The 15274-nt window shown below is 38.5% G+C and overlaps 1 protein-coding gene across 1 annotated transcript in view; it reads left to right on the forward strand.

Annotated features, from left to right (window-relative positions):
* The window catches only part of WDR70 (WD repeat domain 70), a 263694-nt gene that overhangs the window by 175436 nt on the left and 72984 nt on the right, over positions 1-15274 (forward strand). The window lies entirely within an intron of this gene.

Raw genomic sequence — 15274 nt, forward strand, 5'->3', positions numbered from 1 at the left:
CACCAAGTATCACACCTGAGCACAGGAATCATGTTGGTTTATCTCTTGAAGAAGCTATTGTGCTATAGTACTGTTAAACTATTTAATAACATCGTTAGAGTGAATAAACGTTACTTATAGTAAATGTTTACATGACACACTGAAGTTCAGTATTAAGCAGGGTTTTGATTTTATCTGTAGTCTGTGTACAAATAAGCACTATAGTTAATATAGATTATAAAATATATATTTATAGCTTTCTGTGCATTACTCAAAGTAATGTTATTTATAAAGTTTTTGTTCAAAGACTTATTGCAACAAACTGAACACTCTCCCCCCCTTCTCACATCTCTTCTCTGCCTATTTCTCATTCCTAGTCCCTAGTCATTAGCTAAATCCATCAGATGTTAGTCCAAGCCACATGTCACTTTAGAAATTTATTCTTTTCCATATTGCATTGTGGTGTTAAGGCCATGAGTTTGGTTTTATGATCAGATTCACTTTTTCACTTTTTACTAGTAACATGGTCTTTGAGTGTTTGATTCAGTTTTCTCTCTCCTTCTGCTGCTTTTTGGTGAAATTCCAAATCTCCCAGCTGTATGTCATGACAGTAAAAATGCTTTGGAGGAACACTTTTTGTCTTCATGAAACAGACATTGGTATCTTGCTTCCCAAGCTAATGCTGAAGTTAGCTAAATGTACTCCAGCTTTGTCTTGCTTTTCTCCAAACTCTCCAACATGATCATGATCAATTCTAATCACCTGCCTTGGAGATTTTTTTCATAGTCTCATAAATCTGTACATTTTTCTCACATCCATATGTTGGCTATACATGGTTTTTCCTTAAGGTTCATGTGCATGTGCACGGACAGTACACATTAGGAGAACTATCTGTCAACTTCTCACAAGTATTTTGAACCACTGTCAGCTTATCTGACAACTACAGATTCAAAGGGTAGGAAAGTAAATTCACTCATCTTTATAATAGAGTGAAAATAGTAGTATGAAATATTTAACCACATAATGACACAATGAAACAGTGCAAACTTGGGTACTCTGAGGGTGGAACAAGAGAAGTGAATGGCAAGTATAGGGAGGAAGAGGAGGAAATGAGAGAAGAGATGTAGTTTAGATAAAATTTTGAAGGACCTGCACAACCATATTCATTTGCAGATCAAAGCTGCCAAAATGTTAGATCTACCTGAAATATGAGTGGAGTTAAAATTATTGAATCCTTCTAAATATATTTTTAATACTGGAATGGAGAACTGTGTCTTTTGGTTAGTTAACTTCTACATGTCCCAGTTTTCACCATTTGGAAATTGGGAATAATACCTGCCTCAAGATACGTTCTGAGGCTAAAGTCACATTTGTAAAGAATACGGAGATCCTTGAGGGGGTAGGTAAAAAATAGTGTGTTTTGTTAATTGAGTAACATTTCTGAAAGCTACCTTGTGGCATTTTACTAAACATTCTGTAGAGTCCATAATCGACCAGTCTCTGGAAACTATTGAGATGCTCTTCCTTGAGTATGTGGAGTGACTTTTCTGTATAATACATACTGTATCTGAATCCTGTTTCTCAGTCTCAGGGACAGTTTTGGCTCATTTTGTAAGTTTGTGAGGTACGTCACTATCATTTAAACCATTGTAAACAAAATTGTAAATGATTAATTTACAGCGGATAGATAGTAGTAGTAGTGCTATCTTTTGTATACAGCAAAATATTAACGAAAAATGTAAAACATTTTGCAAGTCTCAGCATAATTTTTTATTTGCTCTTAAGCTGATTGATTTTTTGCTGATGAAGAGGTGATATACCTAAAGGTGAATTTGTATTATTTTTTAATCTAATACTTTCATAGGAAGACTTACTATAAGTGATATGGTCAGTTCCTCATATTTTTAAGCTATTTTTTCAGATATTTCTTAAACAATGGCCAGGGTATTAGTCTGCTACTGCTTGTCCTTGTATTAAGTTTATATTCATTTTTAAAGCCTGCTTTGATGTTAAAATGTGGTAATATTTTATTTTAATGAGTGTCAAAGAGCCCAACCTCTGTTATATACGTACATTACAGAACTTAAAATACAATAATAATGAAGCCCCATGCTATCCAAATAGACTGCTCACAGTAAAATCACCAAAGTTGACAGAACAATAACCCCTAGAACCATTTGCCGAACAACCCTTAAACCGCACTACCCTCAAAAACCTGATGGCAAAAGAAAAGAGATGGGCCTTGTAGTGTGCCCTAAAGATTAACAGATCTGAGCTCTGCACCTGGTAATTTACCAATACTCATCTTAAAAGTATTTTCCAAATATTTGTATGATTTATAGAACTAAGATAAATATATTTCTGTATTTAGCAATTATTTGCTTTTAAAGGGTTTTTTTAAGCTTTAGGTTTGAATTGTAAAATGTGACAGCAGGAAAAAAAAGTTGTAACAGGGACTGTATTTTCAGATCTGAAAAGTTTTACAAATAATGGAGCCATTTTGAAGATATACTACACAACCAACAACATGGCTCTAGATTAGATAATGCACACAGACTGTGTAAGATTGATTTTTTTGGCCTGAGAGGGGTGACCTTTTTGCTTTAGACTGGGAATCTAAGCCCAGAACTTACTTGGAAAGTAGTTTGTAAACTTTATCTTGCTGTCCTTATTAATGGACTTTACAGCTGATGTTGCCAGACAATGCAATGAAAGCAAATAGGATGATCTGAGACTTGCTGTTAATATTTTCTCCTTTAAATGAAAAGTCCTCTTCTGGAGTGCGTGCGTGTGTGTGTGTGTGTGTGTGTGTGTGTGTGTGTGTGTGTGTGTGTGTGTGTGTGTGTGTGTGTGTGTGTGTGTGTGAAAAGACTGATTTTTTTTGCAGTTGGAGTCTGCTCTTTCCATTTTGTTTATTTGTGCCAAAATGTAGCCTCTTAAAAAGGAGGTTTTGTTTGTTTGCCCACATCCACTCAAATGCAGCGTTCAGTACCAGAACATCATGCACACTTGCGCAATATTATAAGTTTTCATTTGTGGTAATATAAAGCTTTCCAATATTGCTAGCTTGGTGTATTCTCTTTACGCCAGGTAGACTGTACTCAGCACTTCAGCTATATGATACACATTTGTGTGTGTCTCTCTCTCTCTTTTTTTTTTTTTTTTTTCTTTATGTAGAATTAGGCTTTTCTTAACATCATTATGTCTTAAAAATATGTTTTTTCAGTAAAACAAAACAATTTAATGATGGCTAAGTTTCTAAACCCTGTGGGTTCGGGGACAGAATAGGCCTACTGCTGCTCCTGCATGTCAGAAGAGGTGACTAAAGGGGGGCTGCCTGAAGACTGATGGGCTCTGCCAGGTTAGAAATTTGTCCAAGACATACCATATGATGAGCAAGTCAATCATGTCCATACCAGATTGGTCACAGCCTGGATTAATAATGACTGCGCCAACCGTCTCCCACCAGGGCGGACGCGACAAGTATACTACTGGTGTAACCCCAACAAAGAGGATCCGTGGAAGAGATAACATCACCATAGCCACATGGAATGTAAGGACACTGAGACAAATAGGGAAGTTGAAAAAACTCACGTACGAAATGGAACAATACTCCTGGCACCTCCTAGGAATCTCTGAGGTCAGATGGAAGAACTTTGGAGAGGCACTAATGGAAGACGGCTATGTACTCTATTACTGTGGAGAGGACAAACATGTCAACAGCGTAGGATTTCTTATGCATAAAGATATCAAGAATTCAGTATTAGGATGCCACCCAATATCAGCAGGCTTACTTCCATCCGTCTAAAGGCAGTACGGTTCAGTATCACAGTGGTACAAGTCTGTGCCTCTATAACAGACTATGACGATGAGCAAATTGAAGATTTTTACAATCAGCTCCAAGACATCATCAATACGGTACACAAGAAAGATCTCCTGATTGTACAGGGAGATTGGAATGCTAAAGTGGGTACTGACGCACAGGCAGATTGGCGAGATTATTGTAGCCCTTTCTGTAATGCGGTAACCAATGAAAGAGGACTGAGACTTTTGTAGTTTGCCAGCTATAACAATCTGGTTCTTGCAAACACATTAGGAGCACATAAAGCATCCAGATGATCAACGTGGCATGCACTTGATGGTTTGCAGATCGACTACATCATGGTGCAAAATTTTGTTCTGGGATCAGTAGAGCTAAAACAAGGAGCTTCACCGGTGCTGATATTGGAAGTGATCATGACCTTGCGATGCTAAACTTTTGGCTGCAGCTAAGGAAAATCATCAGGCCAAAGTTCACCAGAATCAAGTTTGACTTAGAAAGACTTAGAGACCAAAGCATTGCAGAGTCATTCCAAGCAACGATTGGCAGAAAATTTGCTCCGCTGCTTTGCTCTAGAGGAAGATGTAGAAACAATGACCAACAATTTCAACGCTGTAATGAATGAGGCAGCAATGGACATTCTTGGGAAACACCATAAGAAGACAAAACCTTGGGTCACAAATGAAATACTACAAGTGTGTGACATTAGAAGAGAAATAAAGAGAGACAAGAACTGCACTGAGGGAGCTGATAAATACAAAGCAATTGGCAGAAAGATCAAGAAAGGAATGAAGGTGGCCTAGGAGATTGGATCGAAAAACAGTGCTCTAAAAATTGAAGAGTGTATCAATAATAAAAATAGCAAACGAGCCTTCCAGATTGTAAAAGATCTGACGAAGGAAAGATGGACCAAAGCTAACGCAAGTCAAGTCAAAGAAGGCAACAATCTTACAGAAGAAAAGGACATCATCAATAGGTGGACAAATTATTGCTATGATCTATACAACCACCAGACAAATGGAGATCTTAGTGTCCTAGACAGCCCAGATTCAACGGAGGAGGATGACTTTCCAATACTGCGTGAAGAAGTGAAGACAGCTGTGAAATCACTCAAGAACAGAAAGGCTACAGGTATTGACAACATCCCAGCCAAACTGATAAAATTCAGAGGAGAAATAGTAATAGATGTACTCACCAAGATGTGCAACAAGATCTGGCAGACCGATGAGTGGCTCTCCACATGGACACAGTCACTAATCATCACTCTGCCAAAGAAAGGCAACCTGCAATTGTGTCAAAATTACCAGACCATAAGCTTAATTAGCCATCCCAGCAAAGTGATGTTGAAAGTCATATTGAACAGATTGAAGCCACAAGTGGAGAATATCATCGCTGAAGAACAGGCTGGCTTTCATGCTGGAAGATTTTCAATCTTCGTGTTCTATGTGAGAGGTACTTACAACAAGACATCTACCACATCTCTGTTGACTTCAAGAAGGCGTTTGACAGAGTATGGCACAAAGCTCTCTGGGCAACCATGAAGAAGTACAATGTTGGCCGTAAGCTTATTCTTACCATTAAACAACTGTATGCCAAGGCCAGCAGTGCAGTTCTCGTCAATGGCACAATAGGAGAGTGTTTTTGTACCAGTATTGGAGTCCAGCAAGGCTGCCTTCTTTCGCCCACACTGTTCAGCATCTACTTGGAGCGCATAATGACTGATGCCCTAGAAGCTCACTTATGCACAGTCAGCATTGGAGGGCGAACAATCTCAAATCTTCAGTTTGCTGATGACATTGATGGCCTGGCACGTAGCGAAGATGAACTTGCCAACCTTGTGAAACGATTGGCTGAAACCTCCGCAAAATACGGCATGGAAATCAGTGCAGAGAAAACCAAGCTGATGACAAACAAACGTGACAGGATCAGCTCACATATCACTGTCAGTGGACAAGAGCTGGAGACAGTGAAACAGTTCAAGTATTTGGGGGCAATCATTACTGATGAAGGATCAAAGGCAGAAATTCTGGCAAGAACTGTGCAAACAGCAACAGTGGCAAAGCTAAAACCAATTTGGAGGAACAAGTACATCTCCCTGGAATCCAAACTGAAACTGCTGCACGCACTGGTCATATCCATTTTTCTGTATGCATGTGAGACATGGACCCTTACGGCAGAACTTGAATGGAAAATACAGGTAGAGAAATGAGATACTTCCATAAAATCCTGGGCATCTCCTACTTCGACCACGTCACTAATGAAGAGGTCTGCAACATCATCATCCAACATGCTGGGTCATATGAAGACCTCCTGACGACCGGGAAGAAGCGCAAGGTGAAGTGGTACGGCCATGTAACAAGATCATCTGGCTTATCCAAGATCATCCTCCAAGGGACAGTACAGGGGAAGAGAAGAAGAGGTAGACAGAAGAAGAGATGGATTGACAACATAAAAGAGTGGGCAGGAATGGACTTCGCAGAGACTCAAGCACTGACACACAATCATCAGGGGTGGAGACAATTGGTTGATTGCTCATCAATGATGGTCCCCAACGGCCAATGCAGTTATGGTAGTGATGATGATGAAGTTTCTAAACAAACAGGTCAATATGCAGGATATAGATATAGATCAGTAGAAATACTGCAGCGTCTTACCCTAAGAGCATGCCTACATGGGGATATTAATTTGAATTATTTGTTTGTTCTAAGTGCACCATGGAAAAAGGGGTAAACACTGAGGTGGCAACATTTGCAGATGATAAAAAAACTACTCAAGATAGTTAAGTCCCAAGCAGACCGTGAAGAACTACAAAAGGATCTCACAAAACTGGGTGACTGGGCAACAAAATGGCAGATGCAATTCAGTGTTGATAAACGCAAAATAATGCACATTGGAAAACATAATCCCAACTATACATATAAAATGATGGGGTCTAAATTAGCTGTTACCACTCAAGAAAGAGATCTTGGAGTCATTGTGGATAGTTCTCTGAAAACATCAACTCAATGTGCAGCGGCAGTCAAAAAAGCAATCACAATGTTGGGAATCATTAAGAAAGGGATAGCTAATGAGACAGAAAATATCATGTTGCCTCTATATAAATCCATGGTATGCCCACATCTTGAATATTGCATGCAGATGTGGTCACCCCATCTCAAAAAAGATATATTGGAATTGGAAAAGGTTCAGAAAAGGGCAACAAAAATGATTAGGGGTATGGAAAGGCTGCCGTATGAGGAGAGATTAATAAGACTGGGACTTTTCAGCTTGGAAAAGAGACGACTAAGGGGGAATATGATAGAGGCCTATAAAATCATGACTGGTGTGGAGAAAGTAAATAAGGAAGTGTTATTTACTCCTTCTCATAACACAAGAACTAAGGTTCACCAAGTGAAATTAATAGGCAGCAGGTTTACAACAAGCAAAAGGAAGTATTTTTCACACAACTCACAGTCAACCTGTGGAACTCCTTGCCAGAGGATGTTGTGAAGGCCAAGACTATAAAGGGTTCAAAAAAGAACTAGATACATTTATGGAGGATAGGTCCATCAATGGCTATTAGCCAGTATGGGCAGGGATGGTGTCCCTAGCCTCTGTTTGCCAGAAGCTGGGTGTGGGCAAGAGGGGTTGGATCACTTGATGATTAGCTGTTCTGTTCATTACCTCTGGGGCACCTGGCACTGGCCACTGTCAGAAGACAGAATATTGGGCTAGATGGACCTTTAGTCTGACCCAGTATGGCCGTTCTTATGTTCAGAATATCACTGTTGCAAATAAACAAAAGGCTTCCATTTTGGCCCAAGCAAATAACAAACTAATGGATCCGTAGAGATTTTGAAGAGGGCAGTCTCACTACATCTGGAAGTTTCTTATGTTAAATATAAGATAAGACACCCAAATTTACCAAGGGTAGTCAATAGGCGGACCATGGGCCAAATCCGGACCACCAGACACTTCAGAATGGATCACAAAATCTTTTTATTTATTTATTATTATTTTTCCTGTGTGAAAAATGTTTCTCTGGACCTTGATTATATCTTGACCAAGAAATTTGGACCTTGACAAAAAATAATTGACTGCCCCTGAAATATACTGTATTTCTCTTTCAAACTCTAGGTAAATTTTCCATAACCATACTATCCTATACTTTCATTCCACAGGTGTATGTGCCAGACCTTTGCTCTAGAAACTGGAAATCATACACTAGCTTGCCAGGAGCTAATATTAACACATTCATATATTATTCTTTTTTTGTATATGTCTGGTTCAGCCAGTACATCATAATCTGTACCCTGAAACTAACAGCATATGATTGTCAGATTTTTTTTCCCCCTTTTGTTACAATAAAATGTGCACTGCTATATTTCTAAGTGCATTTCTGATTTATATAATAAACAATTTATAATAGGGAACTATCTGACTGTTTGCACTAGGTAGCATAGTTGTGTGAGGCAGTTCTAAATCTCAGTCTTTCACCCCTGATGGAAATACCAAAAGGATCCTTCTTTGAATTGGTGTATAATCAAAGAAAGAAAGCTTATGCCATCATGAAATATGTTCTTTCTTTGGTTTACTATTGAGAGAGAGAATATATATTACAGAAATTGCTCAGAAACTACGTAGTACTGGTAGAAAACAGTTTTTTGATATATTGGAAATGCTATAGTTACATAAGTAGAGCGATTAATATGATGGCATTTAAATATAGCATGTCAGATATTGAGACCCTTACTCAGGCAAATCCCCATTCACTTTAAGGACTTGGCCTATTAACAACAACAACATTAAATTTGCATTCTTTTTTTTTTTCATAGCTTAGAAAATAATATGAAGAGTGACCTTTATGAGTGAGTCAGAAAATGAAAAAGTTCCAAATTTTGTTCTAACAAGATGATAGGTCACAGAGGTGAACTGAGTTTCCAAAGTGAAGATTTCTAGATACCGTAGTATATACACCACTGACACAAGCTAAGCACATTATTGGTTTACAGCCGGATAGGATCTGTAATTTAGGGAAAGAATTTTATACTTAGTCTGTCTAATGGGAAGTTAGCATAGGGCATGAGTGTTTTCATTGTAGTTTTGTAGTATGTTGCTCTTTCTTGAGACAAGTGAGAAGGACAGCAGATTGGTACTGTATGTTTCACACAAACATAACTTTGTGCAGCTCCTAATCTTTATGTTTATATTATTACAAAGAATCCTAGAATTCATATCTCTTGCCATACTCAGGATAATAATTTTGCTGACACTGATGTGGATTTGTAAAAGTCCCAACAAAAACATGTTATGTAAATTATTTTAGACTTTTGAGAGGCTAGACATAGACTGAATAAATGTAAGACTGTTGAGGGGAAAAAAGAAACCAAAAATATTTCCAAGAGAAGTTGATTTTGAACTAGCATTAATTACAAGCAGGTTTTTCTTTTGTTTTGTTTTTGACCCCGTAGATGTTTGTTTTCTTGCATGATTGAGAAATGTCACCTTCTGGAAGTTGATTTTTAAATACCATACAACATGTATGGTATCCAGTTTTCTTGTCTCTCCCAGCCTCCCATTTGGGTTCAACTATAGTGGGTGCTTGCTTCTGTTTCCTAATCAAGTTTTAGACAACTTTATGCTATGTTTTATTGGTTCGTCAGTGAAGAACAAGGTAAATGAGATGAATAAACAGTAGGGTAAAATAGAGCAGGCTGAAATTTTTTGACAAAAAAATTTCCACTTAAAAAATGGCATTGGCACAAATGAAATTTTTCAATTACAAATGTTTTTGATCAAATATTTAAATTTTTTCAGTGGGGAAATTTTGAAACAAATAATTGTTTCCTTTTTAAAACTGAATTATTTTTTTTTGAAATGGTGAATTTAACTTTTCCCTTTTTCTCCATCTTTTTTCTTTTTTGCCATTGCTTTCTAATTTGATTTGGTTTCCTTTTTCCACTGTAACTTGTCAAAATTTCCTCAACTTTATATAAGTTGTGGTATCAAAAGGAAAAATGTAACATAACTTGCCATTCTGAGACCTAATGTTGGGGGGCAGATTATCCCAGATCTACCAACTGTAGGGTTCTTACATCTTCCTTAGAGATATCTGGTACTGCCTACTTTAAGAAGCAGGAAACTGAACTAGATGGACTTCAGCTCTGATGCAGTTCCTTTGTTTCTATGTAATTTTTTCAAAAATGAAGTTTTGAAAAGTTGGAGTGGCAAAAGGAAACAAAGGAAGTGCTTATGGAAAAGTTATAAGATTGCACATTCAAAATACAGTGGATCAATTTTTGTTGGATTAACTTTATTACAATCAGTGGGGTTTACAGCAGGGATGAATTTGGCCCAATGTTTTAGATCCATAATTGCAATAACTGTGGCTATTAGAAGATACTGTTTTATATACTGATAATATCAAGCAGTTTTTGTCTTCAAAACTATTTAAAGACATCAGTTTATTAAAACTTGCAACACCCCTATAGCTAGGTAGGCAAATATTACTATTCCCATTTACAGATGCTGAGACATGGCCAGAAAAGTTATTTGACTTATCTATGATCACAGCTGTGGAGACATTATCACTGTTGGGATTGGAATTTAGGAGTTTCAAGCTTTTAAATCTATGCTTAGACCAGACAATGACACCTCTCACCAGCAGTTAGAGGTCTGTCAGAGAAAGCCAGCACAGACCTACAAAATGAAAATTACATATTCTAAAAAATCTTTCTAATTTGGTAATCTTTATTGAGTGAGTTTCTGTGGATTCTAGTTAGAACATTCATAATTAAAATAGCTATTTTTCAAATAATCATATGTTAGCTTATTAAGCAAAATAAAATAATTCTTTTTCATGATGTCCCTATTACATAAAGCTTGTTTTTAGCAGATGTTGATACTAAACAGTTAGCAGAGAGGGTGGTGAAATAGGTGGAGCATTTTCCAGCTGTGTTTTATTTAACGTATGACTGTTGTGATACTACGCAGACTGAAACCAGATATATCCATGAAACAGCTGCCTTCCTTGAACCACGTTAATTTTCTCATGAGATAGAGAACTCAGTTTGGTGTTGATTATGAATATTTACATTTCACACATTGTATATGTGTAAGTGTGTGTGTATGTGTAGATAATGAATGTATATGTATATAATAAATACTTATTTATATCTAGATACTAGTTTATTTAATCAGATCCTAATTTATCTCAATCTTTCTAATCCGTAGTTATCTAAAGAGTAAGAAAGTTCACAGCATATAATTTTTCATTCTGGCTAAGTTATGTAACATGTAGTTTTAAAATTAAGAAATTTTCTTGTAATGTGATTGCCATTTCACTTTTATCATGTATGTCTGTCTGAACTTGGTTTTCCACTTGTTGGTTCAAAGAAATTGGCTGCATTCAATGCTAAGTGATTATATTTAATTTTCTTTCCTGTGAACCATACTGACTTTGAACAGTCAAGATTTTCAAAAATAGGAGCCTAAAGTTAGGTTTGATTTTTCAAAAGCTGTGAGTACCCAGGAACTCTCTCTGAAGTCAATGGAAGATGGTGAGTCTCAGCACTTAAAAAAAAAAAAAAAATCAGGCACATGAGCATTTGCTTGAGTACTTTTCCACATCTGGACTTTTAAGAACTATTTATTATAATAATTTAATTTATGTTGGTGTAGCCATAATGAACTAGAAGCAGTACAGAGAGATATGAAAACACAGTGTTCACCATGCAGAGCTCATTAATATTGTTTAAATTTTATATTGTGGTAACACCTACTGGCCAACCAGCAAAGGGCCCCTTGTGCTACACTCATATAGTAAATGACAGTCTGTGTCTCAGAAAGCTTACAGTCTAAAAAGAAAGGACAGGTGGACGAGACAAACATTTGGGTCAGGATGGGGAATGAAGCAACATAGGATGTGTGCAGTTCTAACCAATCAGGAGCAATAATCATAATTTCCTGCCTCTATAGCCATTATCAGGTTGCAGTGTACTATATGCACTACAGAGAAGAAGAAGGTGGCTTTGTGGATTTTGATTGAGGGGTTTTTTTTGTGTATGGGAAGAAGCACAGAAATGTTCGTGAGGGAGAAGCACATAAGTAGGGGATTGAAGCTGCCATTATTGGCAGAGCACAAGCTTGATTTCCTAGAACTGTAAATCTGTTAAATAGGGCAGGGGTAAGTGGTGGAGGGCCCTAAAATAAAGACTTGTGTTTGATGCAGTGGAAGGAGACAAAGTGGGCGCAGCAAGCCAAGATGATGATCCTGGTTACAGAATATATAATGGACTTCTGGGGCTGCGGTGGTTGGCATCAAGGCTAGAGAGAGGAGATTACAGTAGTTGAGGCACATGGTGAGGAGAGGCCGAAGAAGAGTCTCGGTAGTCTGAACAGACAAGAAAGGTCTAATCTTTGAACTATTATGTAGGCACAGGCACAAGATTTGGATATGGCTTGAATGTGTGGGTGTTGGGTGAGGGTTGAGTCAAGGATGATGCCCAGATTACAGATTTAGTGACTGGGAGGATGGGGTGTTGTTCATAGTGATAGAGAAATTGAGGAAAGTTATGAAGGCTGGGCAAAGAAGCTCAGTTTTGGCCATGGTGAGCTTATATTGCCAGCTGGACATGCACAAGGAAATGTCAGAAAGACAAAATGCAGGATTGGATGGAGAGTGACAGATTTGTGAATTGTTGAGATGAAGGTGATATTTGAAGTCATACCTGTGGATAAGAGCATGTAGAAATAAGGGCATGGAGAAAGAAGAGCCAAGGGTCAAGGATGCCCCAAACCATGGTGAACACCCACTGAAATTGGGAGAGAGGAAGAGAAGAATGCACAAAAGGAGACAGTGAAGAAGTGATCAGATGGGTCAGAGGAGGACCCAGGAGAGGATGGTGCCTCAAAAACCAAGTGAGGGCATGATTTCAAGAAGTATATAGTAGTTGGCTGTCTCAAAGGCTGCTGAAAGGTCAAAGAGAATGGGGATGAAGTAGAGGTGCTGGGATTTGGCCAGGAAGAGGTTCATTGAGACTTTGAGAGCAGTTTCAGTGAGGTGGACAAGGTGGAAACTAGATTGGAGAGGGGAAGGGATGACATTGGAGGAGAGGAACTCAAGACAGTGATTTGAAGGTGAAGGAGGGAGGGAGACAGGGCCGTAGTTGAAGAGTCAGGTAGGTAAAGAGTATTTTTCTGTAATGGAGAGGAGTCTGAGGAGAGTGAGAGGTTGAGGAGAAGGTAAAGGGGTGAGAGTGGAGGCAAGAAAGATAAGGAGGCAGGATGGGATGGAGTCAGTGGGGGGGGCACATGGAGGAGTTAGAAGAGAAAAATACAAGAAGCCTCACTATTGGTGACGGGGGTGGGGAGAAGGAGGAGAGTGATAGGAGGGACAGGAATGGAAATGGTGTGGTGAAAAGTATGTCATGTTAGAACTTGTCAGTTTTCTCTTTGAAAAAGTCAGTGAGATCCTGAGCAGAGAGGGGAATGGGTGCAGGAATGGGGGAGGGGTTAAGGAGGGAGTTGAAGGTGGCAAAGAAGTTGCTGGGATTACAGGTATGATAATCAGGGTGATGAAGCAGAATTGTTTGGCTAGGAGAATGGCAGAACTGAAGGAGGAGAGAACAGATCTGTAGAGTGGGAAGTCAGCTAAGTCACAGGATTTGCAATAAAGAAATGGTTTTTAGGGGTGATCCATGACTGGGTCAGCCAGGGGAACCTTGCAGTGGGAGGGGGGAGAGGAGAGTGTAGAGTGAAGGGAATCATCAAATGTGTCAGTAGAGCAGAAGAAGAAGTGGTCTGGGAGTGGAAGAAAGTTCATGGAAGTCATGGAAAGACCAGATGGTGGGGAGAGAGGTAGGGGCACAAATGGACAGTGTTGAAAGAGACCAGATGGTGGGCAAGAGTGGGAAAACAGCAGTGGAGAGATCAGAGAGAGAAATGTTTGGTGAAGATCAAATCAAGTGAGTCGCTATTTTGTTGAGTTTGAGAGTTGACCTAAGTCTGCAGTTCAAATGAGGGAAGTTGAAGTTACTGAACATGAGTGTGGAAAACTGAGAGGAAGATGCAAAGCTGGAATTCAAAATCAGAGGAAGGTAGTTGGAGAGGAGCTGGGAGGGTGGTAGATGACGGGGAGTGGGAGGGAAGGAAGAAAGAGGAAGGGAGGGTTTGGAAGCAACACCCCCATCACCTTCCTTTGGTGAAGAGTCTATGAAGATTGTATAATCTGCAGAGACAAGATAGATGAAGATTATACAATTTCTTGCTATGTATTTGGAGAATCCCTAACTCAGTGGGCCCTGGAGACTGATTTGGATACATTAGCATTACCACAGTAGTATTCATAATAAATAAAAAGATAATGATTTAAATGAAGTGAGAGAGAAAGAAGGCCTAATAGATTTTGGGAAGTCATTCCAAGCATATGAGATAGCATGGAACAAGTCTAAAAAATTCAGGTTAAAAAAAGAAAATACACAGCAAAACCCAAATATTTTAGGCAAATATTTTAAAAAATATATAAATACTTATTCAGAAATTGTATTATAAAACACCAAAGCACATCTTTAAGAAGGCTTGTTTATTACAAGTTGTAATCTATCTTCCTCCTGTTTAGCTTAAATCTAGTGCTGATGCATCTTGTGATGAAATGCAGTAACATGCATTATTCTCTTCAGAGTATCTTGAAAGACCCTACTCTGGTGGCTGCGGCAGTTTTATTAATATCAACATTTGTTATACTTGTACCCAGAGACTTCAATCAGGATTAGGGCCCCATTATGCTGGGTACTGTGTAAATCTATTTAAAAGACAGTCTCTTCCTGGAAAAGCTTACCGTCTACAGCTGTAGTCTTGCAAGCTGCTCCATGTGGGAAGTGCTCTGTACTGTGTGGTGTTCCATTGACTTCAGTGGGACACCAGATAGGTACAGTGGTTCACCTGCATGATGCTGAGACCTCCAGATTTAAGTTGATACAGCAGGAGGGAAGACTCTAAATCCTTTGTTTTCTTTAACTTTATAGAGAGCAGTGTCTTTAAGGAATGGTTTAAATTTACCCACTCACCCTCAAGCAGTTCTAAATTATGCCATTGGAAATTGAATTTTAGTGCACCAGAACAGCACTTTGCAGAGGCACTGAGATCTTGATTTGAAAGACGTTAATGTAACTGGAGGATGCTTTACAAAATATCTCTTACCCTGAAAGATCCCAAGGTCTGCTGGGTAGAAGTTGATATTGCCATAAAATGTTAATTGCCCAATTTATTTAGGACTCTAGGACTGTTTCTAAAGTAAGTGCCAGATTAAAGCAAATTCAGTGCTTACTTCCTTACGTTTGAATGAAACCATATGTTTTGACAGAATATCTTTCCATTGCTTAACAATGTGCAGAAACATTTACTCTGATCTGAATGATTAAAATCCAATATTTTCATATTTTGGAAAAAACAACTCCAAAATTTGCAACTGGTAACTGCAGATTCACAATTTATGAA

This window comes from Emys orbicularis, chromosome 6, assembly GCF_028017835.1.
Source record: "Emys orbicularis isolate rEmyOrb1 chromosome 6, rEmyOrb1.hap1, whole genome shotgun sequence".
Lineage (NCBI taxonomy): Eukaryota > Metazoa > Chordata > Testudines > Emydidae > Emys > Emys orbicularis.